General features: G+C 43.0%; 1 protein-coding gene and 1 pseudogene across 6 annotated transcripts in view; both read left to right on the top strand.

The window, feature by feature from the left end:
• Positions 1–18,275, top strand: part of ELAVL4 (ELAV like RNA binding protein 4) — a 91,530-nt gene that overhangs the window by 42,952 nt on the left and 30,303 nt on the right. The window lies entirely within an intron of this gene.
• On the top strand, positions 14,444–14,842 carry LOC112642494 (40S ribosomal protein S12-like; annotated as a pseudogene).

Here is an 18,275-nt window from a genome sequence, read left to right as displayed (position 1 = left end):
CAGCTTAACAAATGAAGAGAAAGAGAGACTTTGAGAGGAAGAGGAGAGAGAGACTCATTGATGCGTTGCATGTAGGCTGGGTTCTCTCCTGGCTGTGGCTTGTCAATGAATTCTCCATCTGAGAACACATAGAGGAAGTTTGGGCATGGACTTAAATGTTTGCTGCTAAGTGCATAATTGCTATTATTTAGCAAGTACTTACTCTATCCTAGTTACTTGCTAAGCACTGAACATACCTGAAACAGCCTCCATTTTCTTCAGTGAGGACACCGAAACTTTGTGAGGTCAAGTAACTTCCCCTGGTACAGTTGTTACCAAGTGGTAGAGCTGGGGTTCAACCCCATATTGGAAAAGCATGATCTTATGGAGAAGTGCGTGCAGGATGCCTCTGGCTGTGTTAAGTGAAGACCCCCGCCTAACCCTCAGCCCATAACCCAAGGAAACATTGTGATCCTCTGAGTAGCAGTTGCTGGCCACCCTCTGGAGGGTCTACCCAACGCACCACGCCTTTAAACTAGACTCCTGTGTACAACGGGATGCCGAGATAACAATATTTATCATCCTCTGGGGATACAACTCAGCCTTCGGAGTAGAACCAAATTTACTGAAAGTGCCAGGTTTAAGAATCTGTTAGAGTGTTTTTGAACATCTCTGTTATTTATCTTCTCAGAGATATTAGATTTTCTTTTTTCCAATTGAGAAAGGACACTTATCAGGATAATCTAGGTACCAGGGAGAGAAAACACGTCTCCCAAGTTGCTTCCGTGTGCAGCTGTGGCCACGTGAAGCCATGTTCTTCATTTTTTTCCTTCATCCACCTGCAGCCTCTACTGCTGGAGAGAAAGGGAAGTGGTACGTGGGCCACAAGCTTTGTGCGACCTCGAAACTCAGGCAAGGAAACACCAAATCCCTGATAGAAATTATATTATTCCCGTGAACTGCAGAGAATTGAATTACTTTCTAATTTTTAATTTCGCTGCCTTTCTGTTTTTTTCCAAGCTTTGAGATTGCATTACAGATGCTCCGTGTTTTAGGGGAGGAAACTTGGCTTAGGTGGGAGGATACAGTTAGGTGGCTCAGGGTGTCTCTTAAAGCCAGCAGAGCTAGAATGCTAAATTACATTTTAATAATTGTCGATCTTGTTATCACCCCTCTCCCAAAGGAACAGAGAAAGGAGGAAAAAAGTAACAAAAGAAAAAATCCCCAGAAATCAGTGTACAACAGTTTGATCTGCCTATCTAGAGTGTGTGATGATTTGCATCACAGCAATCAAAAAGAATTATATTTTTACTTGATGTGACTCTTCATGTGCCCATGCAGTGTCATTTTTTTGATCCATTTCATGTAGGTGAGAGCTCTCAAGGGAGGGTTTTGAGGACAGAGTGGTCCAAACTGGACATTATCCATTATAAAGCTGAATATGTGGAGTGACCTGGATTTGGAACAGGTTGATAAAGGAGTGGGGTCTGTGTGAGCTGGAGCTGCGGGCAGAGGTTTGAAAGATAGGGTTGGGATTTAGGTAGAGGGAAGAAAACCAACAGTAAAGAGCTAAATTTCCAGTCTAAGAATGAAAGCCTTTCTTATTCTTTCGTGCTCTGGACCCGGGAGGTAGAGCTGGGACATGGCTCTTTGGAAGCAGCGATCCAACGTGAAGCGGCACTGCCAGGTGAAGTTAAGCATAGTGAAAAACGAAGCTAAGACAGCACTTCCTAAACCTCTCCTCTAGCCCATTCTTTCATTTTTTTCTTCATAAGACATGTCTTTGGCTTAATTAATGTTCTCATTCAGTGGAGAAAGCAGGACAGGCAAAAAAAGAGCTTTCACTGCTGTGGACATCAGGGTGAATGCTTTGCCACCACTTTTGTATCTGGAATCACATCTCTAATTAAAGGAACCAACTCTGTTTTGATTTGGTGACACTGGGTAACTTATGTTCTTTCTCGGATTTGTGAAAATGCTCTTAATCTCATGTGTCCCTCTCAGTGGGTGACGTGTGGGCCAGGGACTACGGCAGCGGGGAGGGCGAGGGCGTGGGGAGGGGCTGGCAGGGGGCCTAGGCCAGGAGGCACTACGTGGAATATAGTCTCTTGGGTTGAAGACGGAAAGGAGGCTGAGGGCTGTGGATTGCTTTAGTTACCTCGTATACCTTCAAGGAACTGGATTTACAGGACACCACGGGAATTTGATTGAGTTTTACTTCTGAGGTAACTTTATAAAACAATAAAAGACCCTGAAAAATTCTAAATATGAAAGTGCTTTTAATTCACTCCTAAAATGTGAATTCAGCCCTAAGGTGCGTTTATTGGCATGCTTTCTTACGTCAGCCAGCAAAGACAAATAAAAATAATAGCACCAGCTTTTGCACATTTGTGTGCACCTTATGTGTGTTCTGGGCACTATATTAGAGGCTTTAAACAGAGCAGCTCCTTTAAATAGTAAATTGGGATTTCTTGGAGACTCATAATAATAGCCAGTGTTTATGTGCACGTACTATGCACTACTGCTGAGATCAGTAGGTGGAATTTCATGTAATGCTCAAGTCGGTCATTTTATAGGTGAAGAAAGTCGGATTTAGGAATGAGTGAGTAATTAGCCCTAGGTGACTTCCTTCTAAGTAGGGGAGCTGGGACTTGAACCCAGGACTATCTAATTGTGAGTTGCCCAATTTGTAGTTTATCTTTGACAGTTTCTCGAAAAATACTCAACTGATTTCTCCCCTTTACAAACCAACGCAGCTTATATTATATTACCTAGGGAATGAAAACTTTTAATTCAGGGAAAACATAATTCGAATTCAAAATCTTTGTGTTGGAAAAGAGCGTACTATGCATTACAAAAAAAAAGTACCAGTGGTTTGTTCTGTTCTTGGTGATAATTTTTTTCAAGATTTTATTTATTTATTCATGAGAGACACAGAAAGAGAGAGGCAGAGATACAGGCAGAAAGAGAGGCAGGCTCCCTACAAGGAGCCCGATGCAGGACTCGATCCCAGGACCCCGGGATCATGCCCTGAGCCAAAGGCAGGTGCTCAACCACTGAGCCACCCAGGTGCCCCTGGTGATAAATTTTTTTAAGAAGATTACATTTTATCTAAATTCAGTTTGCCAACATATAGTCACCCAGTTGCCCTATCCCCCTGATTTTTTTTTTTTTAATTAAGCAGGTCACTGCTTACCTGAACAAGGAAAAACAGACTAAGAGTGGTTTTTAACTTCAGATTTTGTTTCTTCAAAAAATACCCTTCACTATGTTCCCCTTTTCTTTCTTTTGCAAGCACTGTATTAAAAATGGATGTTGCCTTAAAGTTAAGCATAGTGAAAACCCAGCCTCAATTATGCATAATCCAAGAAAATCCCAAGATATTGATTAGCTAAATAAACTTTTCTACATGCACATCAGAGGGATATCCACTAGTGATGGGAAGGGGAGAGGAAATAGTAGCCTTCATCATCACATTTTGCTGCTGACTTTGAAAACATGCTTGGTACAGTGCAATGTGTCCCTTGAATTTATAAGAAAATCAGGCAGATTTGCATCTGTCATTTTATTTGTCACCTCCCTGCAGTCATCTTCTATGAAGAAGGAAAGAATTTTGATTTGTTGACTTGTGGAGAAAAATGGATTCTTGTTGGGGTGAATGGAAAATAGTTATGGAGAAGATTTGGCAGCCTGGTGGAGACACAATGGGAGAACAGGGGTGTCCCTTATTAAGGGGAACTTGGAAAATGTCAGAATGTTAAGTAACGACAGTAGACCACGTAATTATTGTGCCTCTAACACACCCGTCAGGGCAGTCAGAGACCTCCCATCCTTTCTAATCAGGATAGGTTGGCAACCGAGTGGAGCCATGAGGGTTAGAATTTGTACAGGTACATTCTGCTTCTTTCCACATAATTCCTCTCTCAGGATGGCAGTAGTCAGGATTACAGACCAGGGATGGTTTCCTTTTGCCCCCTGGCTGTCTTCCCCTTCATCTCCCCTTCCCTATCAGATGGTTCTGCCCTGTTCCAAACTCAGATAACTGTAGGAAAGTATTCTCACTTCCCAGGAGAGATGTCTCAAAGGATTTTTACCTAGGATGTGAATCAGGCCTGGGTATTTTAAGGATTTTCTATTTCTGTACTTTAGCTGACTGTTTGGTTCGTAGGACCAATTCCCTGCTCACCCAGCCTCCCCTCCTTCCCCCAGTACATACATACACACCCCCCACACGCACACACTCCCTCCCTCATTCCCTCCCCCTTCTCTGGAGAATGACCTGGTTGATTGAGACTAGGAGCTAAGGAAGAAGGTAATGTCAAGTTGAAATTTCCACACATTATCTAAAAATGTAATTCATCAGCTTCAGGGTAGGAGGAAAGTGCTTTCTGAAATGTGTTAATGGGAAATTCATTTTTTTCTTGTCTTCTGGGAGGTGTGGCAGGGTGATTTCTCTTTTTGGTCTGGCTCCCCCCTCCTTATTCCACATCCTCCTTACTGCTCTTAACCGATGAACCCTGTATCTGTCTTTATGCCTTGTAAGAACTAAAGATCTTTAAGTTGCCTTTTTATTTTTTCTGCAGTCCTCAAATTGAGCTTTGATGGGAGAAGATATTTCTAGTTTGGAGAGAACATAAAATTCAGATAGAGACCATATATTTGTATAAGGCTTTTATATTTGTAAAACATTTTCAATCAGCCAACAGTATTTATTTAGTGTCTGCTCTCTCAGACCAAATAAATGTTATTCCCTTTCCTTCTCTTCTCTTAAATTCTGTATCAGGGTCTGTGAGGAAGCCAGAGAGGCTAAAACATAGTTTGTGCCTACATGTTGCTGCTGGCAGGGCAGGGATGGGGGAAGCCAGGACACATTATGGGGCCCTGCAGCAACCTGCAGGTCTGGGATGTGGACACATCACCTTTGCTATTTTGTAGAGGGTTTTGTTCTGTTGTGTGGGGATTTTTTTTTTAATTTTATTATTTATGTATTTGAGAGAGTGACAGAGTGCATGAGTGAGGGGAGAGGCAGATGGAGAGAGAGGCAGATTCCTCAGTAAGCAGGGAGCCCAATGCAGGGCTCGATCCCAGGACCCTGGGGTCATGACCTGAGCTGAAGGCAGATGCTCAACCGACTGAGCCACCCCGGTGCCTCTGTTCTGTTTTGTTTTTCACCAAGGTCCAAGCTCACCCTTTCTGACCTGCCTATTAATTTCATTAGCACAGAAAGACTCCTAACAGTGCAGTGAAGCTGGAGGGTTGACGGAAGGCCTGCTATGTGTCGGCTACAGGGCGAGGCACATCATGACATGCTATCTCACTGCAGCTGTGTGGCAGTCATGTGTAATCACTGGTATTATCTCCATTTTACAGATAAGGAGGCCAAGACTGAGAATCAGTTAGCTGGAGAGTGGAGTTAGATCTGTCTGGCTGCAAAGTCTACGGTCTTTCTCTTACCTTAGTACTCTGCCTCTGCTGAATGAACACGAAGACATCGGCTACTGGGGTTCAAAGGGGAACAAGATGATAGTGGGCTGGGGATCTCGGAACAAGTATCAAATAGGAGTGAGCTGGGATCTTGGTAGAGAGCAGGTTGGGGGAGACCGGTCGCTGAAGAGGCAGCAGCTGAGCCAAGTTTCAGACACCTCTCCAAGGAACAGTGAGTGGAACAGTCAGGACTATTCTGTGGGTGAGTGTTAGTGCCCCCTTTGTGTTGATAAAATAACTGAAGCTCAGAAAGGTTAAATAAGTTATCCAAGGTCACAGCTAATAAGCAGTGGGGCTGAGATTTGAACCCAAGTTTGTCAGACTCCAAAGTCTGTGTTTTTCTACTTTACTAATAAATAACCCGACCTAACGGGGAAGGAGGTGGACAATTTGCAGACTCTCCGTGGCGTCTAGGCCTTGAGAATCATTGTTTATCTTGCTGAGGTCAGTTACGTGTTCTCTCAGCGACTCTCTTTTCACCTCCTTCAATTTCTTGCTGACTTGTAAGTCTGGTTTTCTGCTTGGCCCTTGTTTTGTAGTTGATGTCTGGTGATACGTGAGGTCCCATCAGCATTAAGTGGATACAGCTAGTTAGGGTAATTACTCTAATTCCTAAGGCTGCTAATGGAATTTCCCATCACAAACATCTTGAATCAGATTAAATCATTTTACTGGTGGTATGGCTTAAAATGTATACTTAATCATCCCCAATATTTGCCATTTTTGTCTGTTTTCAAAGGCTTTTACTTTTAGTACTTCCTCTGACCCTGTTGAAATCACCAATATAGACAATGTCTGTACTCACTGCAAATGAGGCCAGTGCAGCCAAGGAAGACTGGAGTCAGGAGCACTTGGCTTCTTATTTTCCTTGCTCCTTCTTCTCTTTGCTCCTTCTTCTCTTTGCTCGTCGCCTGTCCTGACTCCTCTTTTTCTTTTTATTTATTTGCATGCCATTTGATTAAAAACGGATTTGAATTGGCTTTGTAAGATAGTACGGAAAAGAGATAGAATTAAAATAGCCATGGATTTTTTAAAAAGCCAGGTAGACCAAATTGTGTGTAGAAGAAATGGTAAAAGGAGAACGAGAAGGAAAAAGTAAGTTCAATGTGGCTAGGTGAGTTGTCCGAGAAGTAACAAACCACCTAGCCCAAGTTTTCTTTACATCAAGGGAAAATAGATGGTGACCTTGATCCCATTCTTAAGTGGTAAGCAGACCCCAGCCCCGGCCCCCCTCCCTGCCCCCACACTGACATTAGCCCGCAGATCTCCACGGAGACGCTTGCCAGCTATGATACAGGGTGGCATAGGGAGCCTGGAATCACATACAAAGAGTTTTCCTTTCCTCATCTTTCTTGCCTGAACCCATGTTGGATTGATTGACATGTTTTTGTTTGTTTGTTTGTTTTTCTGGCCAGGGCAGGCAGTGCCAGAGAGAAGCTGCCTGAGTGGAGTACCTGAGTTCATTGTTTTTGTAAATAATGTGCCAAAGGGGGTGTTCTGAATTGGGCTTCCTCACTTGCTGCCCTGAACTGAGGTATCCCAGCTTCAGTCTTCCCCGGCCCCTCACAGCCTGGCGCAGGGCACGTAGGCACTTCAGTCCTCTGCTTCCATCTCCCTGGGAAGGGTTCCTGCAATGACTTCTGGTGGGTTCCCCGCTGCCCGGGACTCTGAACTGGATGGCAAACAGGAAAATCAAAGGTGACTCTCACTTCTTGCTCCTGATCCTGCAAACTGGAACTGGTTTCAGTTCAGTGGCTGCAAACTCAGCCACCTTTCCTCTTCTCGGTGCCCCTTGCCAGGCAGCGGAGCCCACAAGGAGACAGACCCCACTCTAAGTCCAAAAGAAATAGAGCACTCCATCCAGTGCTCCACACTCCCTAACACAGACACACACACACACACACACACATGCACACACACACACACACAGCCCGGATGCTTCTTTGTCAGGAATTCCAGGCACGGTACAGTGAGACCGACCTCCAGGAGAGTCCCACACCATCCCCCAGCTCCTCTCACACACACATGTGACAGGTGTGCGCCCGGCCTTGCATTAGGCACTTTATCCCCACGGACCTCCATCTTCTCAACACATAGTAGGATAGATCCTTACCTTACTGTCTTTGCGTGGTACTTGCCATCCAAACCAGCTGACACACGTGGAGGCACCTGTAAGCTGAAGCAACCTGTAAATGGGAGGGGCCCTTTCTGTCTCCTAAATGCTTCCCTCTTCTTTCTCACCAAGTGTCCTACCCCTGGGCCAACAGATGGATAAAGAGAGAGGAAAGGACAAGCTGGTATCTGTATGTCCCTGGTTTAGTCCTCAGTTACGTAACTCCGAGTTGGAAGTAAGAGATGCCAGAGGAGAAGGCCGGAGAGTGGAATGGCACCTTACATTTATTAGGTGCCGCTGGATGCCAGTTGCTCTGTGGTTGTTATCTCATTTAATCCTGACCACAACCCCAAGAGGTAATAGCAGCCCCATTCTTTAGATGAGGAAACCAAAGCTCACGTTGTTTGAAGCGACTGACCAAACTGTCTGTGTACCCATGTCTGTCTGACCACATGCTGCTGCCAGTTGGAACAAGGGCCCTTCACAGAGAGGGCTCCTCGCATTCTTGCTGTTTCATCCTGAATCTTGCATGTGGCTGTGTAGGATGTATTCCAGTAAACCTCAGAAATAGCTACAGTAACAATGAACAGCCGTTTTAGTGGTTCTGGAAGATTGTAAATGAAAGCCTTTAGTTCAATATTCAGAAATGCCAGGATGATTTCTGAGATTGTTTTTAAAATCAAGCCACCTTTATGAGTGGCAACATGATAAAATGGAAGGACCCACCAAATTCTCACTCTACTTATGGGACTTTCAGTGGATCAAACCATTCTGTGCCTCAGATTATTGTGCATAAAACGGGGATAATAACACTGGCTCTTTCCACCTTACTGTGTCTCGACGTAAGATGAGCTGCTAATATGTTGGTAAGTCTTTAAAGTGTTATACCAATTCAGGATATTACTGTGTTCACCTAGAAGATAGGACATTGTAAGCAGGGTATTTATGAGGGTAAAGCAAATATAAACCCCTTGCGATAAGCTAGTTTTGCTTTCTAGTCTGCCTTCCAGATGTTTTGTTCAGTTATCTACGTACATCTCAACAAAAGCTGATTAACTCTCTCAGACATCAGTGTCTAACTGTTATTAATGCTCAAGCTGATCAAATTACAATGCCACAGATCCTACTTGTGCTGTTAATATTAGATTTTGGATTCCGGTCTATAATGAATGATTTTTCCTCCATGCATTGGAAAAATTGGTTAGCAGGGTTCATAAGAAAGTTTAATTAGCAGGCTGTTTGTGAAAATAGTGGTTGTGAGTCATCATTCAGAATGAACTAACATTTCTCAGTGCTGAATTTGTTCTTCTGTTCCCTGAGCAGCCACATAGGATCCTCGTGTTTGGGAAGCTGGTGTCTGCATGCTGCCCACTTGAACTGCCTGGGTAATAAACTAATGACAAAAACAGCACATTTTAAATCCCAGAGAGGAAGAGGTGTAGGGTTTTTGTGTATTTGTGTGTGTGTGTGTGTGTGTGTGTGTGTGTGTGTGTGTGTGTCTTCCCAGGGGATATCATGGACCTACTATAATCTGGAACTGTGCTGGGCAGCGTAGCCTGGTAATGGAGAGCTTGACTGCTTGCCTTAGTATCCCCACCTTACTAGTCACTAGCTGTTTGACAGGAAAATTCTTACCCTCTCTGTGCCTCAGTTTTCTCATTTGTAAAATAGGGATATTGATAGGATTATTGCGAGCATCAGTACATATAAAATACTCAAAAACAGCACCTGGTGTACAGTAACATAATTCTTACAGCAGTTTTGTGAGGTGTAGGTATTATTAGCCCTATTTTCAGGTGAGGAAACAAGCTCAGAAAAGTTACATAACTTGTCCAAGGTCATACAAATTCTAAATGTCAGAGCAAAATTGAACCCAGGTTTGTTTGGCTCTATTTTCATCTGCAATACTATATTGGCTCCCAGGGTCATGCGCCTAGTCAGTTAAGCATAGATAATGTGCAGATGTTTGTGTGTGCACGTATACATGTGTGCTCCTGCTTGGGAGTCCCACACACAATTGTATTTTGTTTTTCCTTTGCGTCTTTGGTTCTCTGAGTGAAACTCCTTGAGTGATTGCATGCTGACCACTGACACATAGTAAGCTAGAAATCAGACCTGTTACGACTTGTACCAACATGAAAATATGTCTTCAAAACGTCTGACCCCCTCCCCATCATGCATCTCCGTCCTGTGTAGATTATCCCAGAAGCAAGTCTCTGTGATGTCTTCTGAGGAACAGAATCATAGGTTGTTACAGTGAAAAGAGACCTTAGAAGTTCTCTGGTTTGGTTTCCTTTTTTCTGTGGGCCCCTCTGGTATCTCAGGAACTCTAGCTCAGAGCACAGGCCCAGACCCCCCAGTTCAGGGTAATTATATCCTGAGGCAGTATTCGGTCCTGTTTCAAATAGGAATGTTCATTTGGGAATCTCATCTAAAAGTCTTTCCAAAAGAAGTTTAATAGGTAATATGTTTTTTTAAAAGAGGTTTTGTGACCAAATGAGTTTGGGAAACGGAAGTGAACCAAGTTAAAAAGAGGTTTCTTTTTTATCACTACTTCTTTGAGTCCGTGCTAATGTGCATTATAAATCTTAAAAGGAAGGTATAATATGTAACCATCGCCTCAGAACCTTTTTTCCTCCAGCATTTTATGAACTATGGTTCTAAGCTAAGAGAGAGGGATGGAGCTCCATTAGGGATAAATTTGCAAGTAGAAGGGAACGAGGCAGTTTGGGGCAGTTCCTACCTGATGACCTCATTTCTTTTGTTAAGAAAGAGGTGAGGTCCTCTTTTGCATATGGGTGGGCAAGTGGAGGCCTTGGTGTCCTAGAAAAGTCTTGCTAGCTCCCCGAGAGAAACTGAATATGGTGCCAGATGGGTCCATCTCTTCAGCACCAACACAGCCCCATCACATATTAGGCATTTTTGTTGAAAGTCACCGAGTACTGAGCAAGTCCTGGGCACTATTTAAATCATGGGTTCATTTGGTTCTCTGTCAGGGTGACATTTCATTTTCCATTGCCCAAAAGAGCTGAGCCATAGAAGGTGTTTACATTTTGTGATTCTCACACACATTTCCGGGCATTCCTTCATTTTCACCTCTCCCAGGTACTTACTTGACTCAGTGTAATGAGGCTGGTCACACTTGCACGGTATAGCCATTCCCTGAGAAGCCCTTAGCTGTAAAAAGAAAGAAAGAAAGAAAGAAAGAAAGAAAGAAAGAAAGAAAGAAAGAAAGAAAGAAAGAAAGAAAGAAAATTAAAGAAGATCGCTTCCCTCCCTGATTCCTACTCTGCAGACCCATTTCTGTGTGAGTCCTTTGTTCTTGGGTTTTTATTTCTTGATTTTGTCTTATTTCTTACCTGCAAGCTGAATGGTGATAAAAAGGGGAAATGTGCTATTCTTTCTTGTTTCTTTTCTTTTTCATGGATCTGGGGAATTTCTCTTTTAACATTTGTTGGAACCGAACATGGTTGTGAGCTTCCTGTCTGGTACTTTACTATCAGTGAACTCCTTGATGATAGGGACGGGGTACTCATCGCAGCATTTCACACAGCTCTTAGCGGTAAGTCCAAGGCCAGAGATCCGCAAGCCCTTATTTCAGAAATGACACACTGATAAAGATTCTCAGAGAATGTCCTTCTCCAGCTCATATTTGACATCCTGACTTCTCTCTGCACAGACAAGTTATTTATCTCACCTCCTTCATCGAGAGCCATGAATTTTCTTTTACTTTGGATAGAGGCAGTTTTAATAGATTTATATTCAGTTAATATTTATGAAGCATCTACTGTGTGCTGGGCCCTCTCCCATAACTTATCTCACTTAATCTAAATCCCGACATGGTATCAGGAGCCTCCACACAGGCTTTATACAAATAGCGTGTGATGGGAGTTTTGGAAGCCTTGTCTTTAGTGTTAAACACAGCACTTCCTTTCACCCACAGACATTTCACCCACAGGCAGCCTCATTTTGCCCGAAGGCTAATTACAGTGTATGTAATTAGTACTAACCTGATAACTTTTTCTACCTCTTTTTCCTTTGTTGCTAGACCGTTGTCTAACATCGGCTGCATTTCTGGAATCACCTGTTGGTGTGCATCCATTCTGGGTAGCAAGCCTTGTCTGTCTGACATCCAGACCTTTTGTTTTATGTGAGAACAAGCCAACCAAGAATTAAGAATTCTGGTTCATTTCTGTGGGTAGCTGGGAGTTTGCCAAATCCTCCTTTTTTTCTTTCAACCCTTGTTAAAAATATGTTTAAATGTTTGACTATTTTTTCCTGTCTGTAAGAATATTCTGTGCATAATTTAATTGAATGTTGCTTCGATTAAGAACCTTTCATTGCCCCAGGGTCATCAGTCTGAACACTTCTCTTTGTGTGATAGATGCTGAGGGTGAGGTGGTTGTCACTGAGGTTTCTATTATCCCTGGCACATTCTCTTTTTCCCTTTCAGCTTTTTTTTAAAACTAAGTACTTGATACTAGCTTTTTATCTTATGAATCGCCTTTCTTCCCTGAACAGACAGAAGAAAAATAGGGTTCAGATTAGTTTCATTTTGTCAGTTATTGAGGTTTATTATTGAAATATATATTTGAAGATCTCTCATTTGGAGCAACTTATTTTATAGGAGAAACCAAAAGAGGCTTAAAAAAAACTCCTTTGAGAATTTGTTGGTTGGCTTTCTTTTTGGAATAATGTAGTTTTGTAACTGGTCCTTCCTGCTTTGGGGACTGCTGGAAATTGTTGTGTATAGTCTGTGCGTTTCCATGTGCCTCTCCCCAATAACAGAAGCTTTGTTTCACATTTACTTGAACAATTTGGTTGATACGATCTCTGAAATCGGGAAACTCTATCAAAAGCCTGTATGGACTTAGGAGCCAGATGGAGTTGTGTCCTGGGATCTGAGGCCTCTGGACATTAGTCTTCTGGATTATAAATGGTAGTGATAATGCCTACTTTGTAGAATTGTTTTAGGGAGTAGATGAGATAAAAGACATAAAGGAGTCAGCTAGAAAAATGTTCTCATCAAAAATATAAGTAAATAAATAAATGTATGCATATATCAAATCATCGTAATGTATACTTTTAATATCTTATAATCTTATTTGTCAATTGTACCTCAATAAAGCTGAAAAAACCCCAAAGAACTCAGTACAGTGATTGGCACATGGTAAGCACTCAAAAAAATAACTATTTTTCTTTTTTTAGAGAGAGAGAGCATGAGAGCCAGTGGGTGGGGGGAGGGTAGGGCAAAGGGAGAAGGAGAGAGAGAATCTCAAGCAGGCTTCACATTCAGCAGGGAGCTGACACAGGACTCCATCTCATGACCCTGAGATCGTGACCTGAGCCAAAATCAAGAGTCGGATGCTTAACTGACTGAGCCACTCAAGGTGCCCCCCAAATAACTATTTTTATTCCTATTTATTCACTTGTTGAATTTGTTAACTTATTCATCTGTTCAACATAGATTTATTGAAAGCCTACTATGTGCCAGACATTGGTCATACCAAGATTAATAATATCCATGTCCCTGCCCAGAAGGGCTTTAGGGTTCACTAAGAACTGCATTTCGTTCAGCAAGCTTCTATTGAATGCCTCCTGTGGGACAAGTGCTTTTTGCTCATTGCCATCTTGATGCCACATGATGAGTTCTCAGCTTCTGGGGAAATTACATCTACTTAGGAAGCCAGAATGTAACCTCTGGAAATAACCTAGTACCGGTTCAGTGTAATTTTAAATACTTTGGGAATTCAAAATAAGGGAGGCTGGGTCTATCTCTTTCAATAGTGTTTGTTGTTGACAGAAAGCAGATACACTCAAAATTTCAGATGCCTAAATGATTCCTGAATATGCTCCAGAGGTCTAGGAAGATGTCATATATACATCTGAGCAGATTCAACTTGGAAGTGGTATTGACAGTTCAGGTTGATATCAACCATCAGCGGCCTCCTGGAAGTAATGGCTGTAAACTGAGTGGCAGATCTGTCCCCTCGAGGAATGGATGCTCATGCTGTCCCCTCCTGCTGGAATGCCCTTCTCATCTATTGCCTGGCTATCTCCTATCAATCTTTTTGGATTAGTCTCAGAAAGCTTTCTCTCCTTCTAACTGTCGTAACACTGAACCATACTCTACTATCATTGATTCATAGGTCTGACTGTCCTACTAGACCATGAACCCCTTGCTTCTTCCTTGGTCCTCAGTTTTAGAGTTTATAGAACAGACTTGAAGATGACTGATACCAAAGTCCTTTCCAAGACTGTCATTCTATGATGTACCAGATCCAGCTTGGCAGGCACAACCAAGTTAAAAGGTGGGACTGGGATACTTTGAGGGTATACATTGGAATTAAATGGAGAGAATGAGGACTTGGAGATAGTACTAGAAAACCAGGCTCTCTCAAAGTCTCAGGCACACTGTGCTATGCATGTCCAGCAGGTGTGTTTAGCATACAAATGAGCACATATTCAAGAAACCAGGACACAGCAAAAAAGTGCACAGGCTCTGGAATCGGACAGGTCTGGCTGCTACTCCGTGGCCAAATAACCTTGGGTGTGTGATTTCTACTTTCTGGGTCTCAGTTTCCCCTTCTATAAAACAGGGATAGAAATGCATGCGTCAGAGGTTGTGAAGATTTAAATAATGGTATATGTAAAGTGTTTAGCTTGTAAGAGGTGCTTAGTAATTATTCTCTATTCTTTTTGTTCCCTCAGTTAGAACTCAGGATAAACTGAAAGAAGTTGGGAGCATAGGGTCTAAAATAAATATAATTTAGCTCTTTCCCTGCTGACACCAGGCAGCACAGAGGCAGAGGCTCAGGTGCACTCAAGATTTGCCCTCCCTGCCCCGCCCCCCAGTCGCCCACTGCCATGGCCAAGAAAGGCGTTGCTGATGGAGGTGTAATGGATGTTAATACTGCTTTACAAGAGGTGTTGAAGACTGCCCTCATCCATGATGGCCTGGTGTAAGGAATTCCCAAAGCTGCCACAGCCTTAGACAAGCACTGAGCCCATCTCTGTGTGCTTGCATCCAACTGTGTTGAGCTTATGTATGTCAATTTGGTGGAAGCCCTTTGTGCTGAGCACCAAATCAAATAAATTAAGGTTGATGGCAGCAAGAAAGTAGGGGGATGGGTAGGCCTCTACAAAACTGACAGACAGGGAAAACCCCGTAAAGTGGTTGGTTGCAGTTGTGTGGTAGTCGAGGACTGTGGTAAAGGATCTCAAGCCAAGGATGTCACCAAGGAATACTTCCTATGCAAGAAATGAACAAATAAAAAACCTGGTTTTTGTTCCTCAAATAAATAAATAAAATATAATTTAGAATCTTTGAACCGTAGCATTAGAAGGCATCAGTAAATCTTGCTGACTGCTCCACATCCCCTGGTAAGACATTGATCTGGCCTGTTTGCATACTTCCAGTCATGGAGCCCTTACCACCTCACGAGGCAGCCACACCCTTATAAATCCCTACTAGAAAGTTCTTCCTTTTATCAAGGCAGAAGTCTACTCTACAACTTTCTTCTCCCTGGTCTTTGTTCTCTCCCTTGAGCACCACACGGCAGGCCTACCCCTCCCTGCTTTCCCATGACAGCCTTTCCAATATTAGGATTGGCTCTGAGCAGCAATAAAGTCTCCTTCAGACTAGAGACTGCAGGTCTGTCAGGTGTATCTCATGAGTTTGGTTCCTCTGAACATGGTAAGGCCCTGGGAAAAGAGTTTGCTGCTCTTTCTGGTTTCTTTCTGTTCAGTGTATAAGAGATTGAATGTGGTCAAGAGGATGTAACTATGTATGTGAAGAGATATTTATCCATTCACCCAACAGACATTTATCCAAAAATGTCCTGGAGCCTTTGGTAGGTGCTGGGGTACGGAGATGAATAAAATACCATCTTGGCCTCAGGTTGCCCCCTGTCTAATGAGGAACAGAGTCACATCAAGAGATGGTTTCAGAACCATCTTTATCTGCAAGATGGAGGAGAGGGGGCTGAGTGGTTTTCCTACATGTCTTATTCAAGAGCACCGTAGAAGTATTTTAAAGAAAACAGGGCTGCTCCTTTCTTCTTTTCATGCATTTATCAAGGGCAGTGGTGTGCTGCCCTCACGTTCACTTGTGTCATTGCTCCAACATGCCACTCATGGTTCTGCCCCAGGGCCTTTGCACATAAGATTTCCTCTGCCTGGGATGACTTTCCCTCAGACCGGCTGCCTCTTTTCCCTCAGGTCTTTGCTGTCATGTCACCTTAGTCTTACTTAACCACTCTGTTAAAAAGTTGTAGCCTCATCCCCTACACTGTCTTCCCCCTTCTGTGCTATATTTCCTCCCAAGAACTCACCATCATCTGACAAACTTTATATTTTATTTACCTTTCTCATCTTGCTCTGTCACCCCCAATCAGAATATAGATTCAGTGATGGCAGAAACCAAGTATTTTTGTTCTCTGCTATAATCTCAGCAAATGGAACTATGTCTGGCACATAATAGGTGCTCAATAAATACTTGAGGGGTAAATGTATGCCGTGCTTGGATTTAGCCCTTAGGTTGGAAGCTGATCATCCCTTTATGGGAAAGCCATACCAAAATTCTACTGTTTCTTCATCTCTGAACCCAAATTCTCCCACCTCCAGGAAGCCTTCTGCACTGTGCTAAGTCAGAATCAGTCTCCATCTCCTCTCTGTTCCTGTATATAGTTTTTTGTTGTTGTTCCTGTGTATAGTTTTAAAAGAAATATCTCTGATATACTTATTATTTTTGCTGAACTAAAAGTAATTCTTTTTTTTAAAGATTTTATTTATTCATGAGAGACACAGAGAAAGAGAGAGAGAGACAAAGACATAGGCTGAGGAAGAAGCAGGCTCCATGCAGGGAGCCCGACGTGGGACTCGATCCTGGGTCTCGATCCTGGGACTCGATCCCGGGTCTCCAGGATCAGGCCCTGGGCCGAAGGCGGCACTAAACCGCTGAGCCACCAGGGCTGCCCTAAAAGTAATTCTTATATCCATCTTTCCCTTCTGCATATTAAGTCCCCTGAAGTTAGGAACAACTTCTTGGTTATTTTGGGGCCCACTCAAGTATGTAGCTCATTGTAGGTGCCTATTATGTATGGAATTTGTGCCTGTTGCATATCGTGTGCTCCAATATAAGAGTAAAGCATCAAAAACATTCTCTACCTTTAAGAAGGTTGGGGGCCTTACTGAGGAGATAGCATTCTCATAGACGATTGTAGAAGGCAGTATTTAATGTGATGTGGGAGAAAAAAGGCAAGGATCCACCATCTATTGAGCATCTATTATATGTCAGGCACTTTGCATACATTATCACTTTTAATCTTCCTAAAAAGTAACATTAGGTTCATTTTACAGATGAGATTACAGTAGCAGAAAGGGACAAAGTAGGAATGCAGAATTGGGGGAAGAAAAGAAATAATATATACAAAGAAATTCTGAGAACTTTCGTATTGGAGCTTCCCTTCCTTGTTACTATGGATTAGGATGTGTAGCTTTTTCAGAAACCAAGGTGTAGGGAGGTTAACTTAACTTAGTTCGCTAAGGCCACACAGCAATAAGCGGCAGCTGCATTTCTTATATCATTACATTTCTGTATCAAATCCCCAGATGATGCCAACGATGCTGGTACAGGGGCCATCCTCCCAAGACTTTAAGCCATACTTAGTTTGAGGCGATTGTATGAACTACTAAAAGAAAATAAATTATCTGACTAGTTGTTTCTACTGACCCTGAGCTTGCAGGAGAAAAGCCAAGACTCAGACTGCCTAACATTGTGTAAAGTCCACAGAGGTGGGCTGGGTGGGAACAGAGCCATGGGTGCAGAACCATGGGTGCTCCAGCATCTCAAAGCACTCCCCAGTGCAGAGTGTGTGCATCCCCGAGTGCTTACTTGATGCTGAACACTGCTGTGCCTTTTCACAGAGGCCAGACCCCGTGGGGAGAAAAACATGGGCTGAGAAGTCATACAGACCTGGGCTTATTCAAATCCTAGCCATGGACCCTACTTGCTGGTTGTCTTTGGGCAGGATACTTAACATGTCTTAGCCCATTTTCCTTATCTGCAGGATGGGCCCAGTGATACCCACTTTGCACAGGATTAAGCTAGGAAACATTAGTAGGGAGCTTAGCACTGTGCTTGACACAAGATAGACCCTGTTAGTCTACATGTTAACATAGTTAATCCTCACAGTGATTCTTTGTGAAGATAAGGGATCATCCCTGTTTTTCCAGGTAAAGGAACAGGCTAATAAACCTTAAGTGACTAAACCAAAGTTACACAAGTAAGTATAGTTTACACACACACATACATACACATACAGAGGTATGTAGAGTGTGTGTGTGTGTGTGTGTGTGTGTGTGTAGTAGTAGTAGTAGTAGCAGCTGCAAGTCTCTCTGACCCTGTTTAGGGTGTGTTCAGGTCAATTTTGAGGCATCTGACAACAAGGAAAGGTATTTCAGGACTGGCAGGGAGGGAGTCCTGGGAGTTAGAGTTGGCTGCAGTTAACCCAGCATGTGGATTACCGCTATGCAGGTGATCTTAAAGTGACTGGGGATTTTATCATGTGCTTTGAGAACAGAATTTCAGCCTGAGCTAGGGGTTCTAACATTAAAAAAATTCCTTACTCAACTCAGAAGTTTTTATCAACAGCAGCTACCCATCTGGCTGCCCCCTTGGGGGCTTTATAGTTGAGGG

This window comes from Canis lupus, chromosome 15, assembly GCF_003254725.2.
Source record: "Canis lupus dingo isolate Sandy chromosome 15, ASM325472v2, whole genome shotgun sequence".
NCBI classification, from domain to species: domain Eukaryota; kingdom Metazoa; phylum Chordata; class Mammalia; order Carnivora; family Canidae; genus Canis; species Canis lupus.
This window is presented reverse-complemented; position numbering and strand designations above follow the sequence as displayed.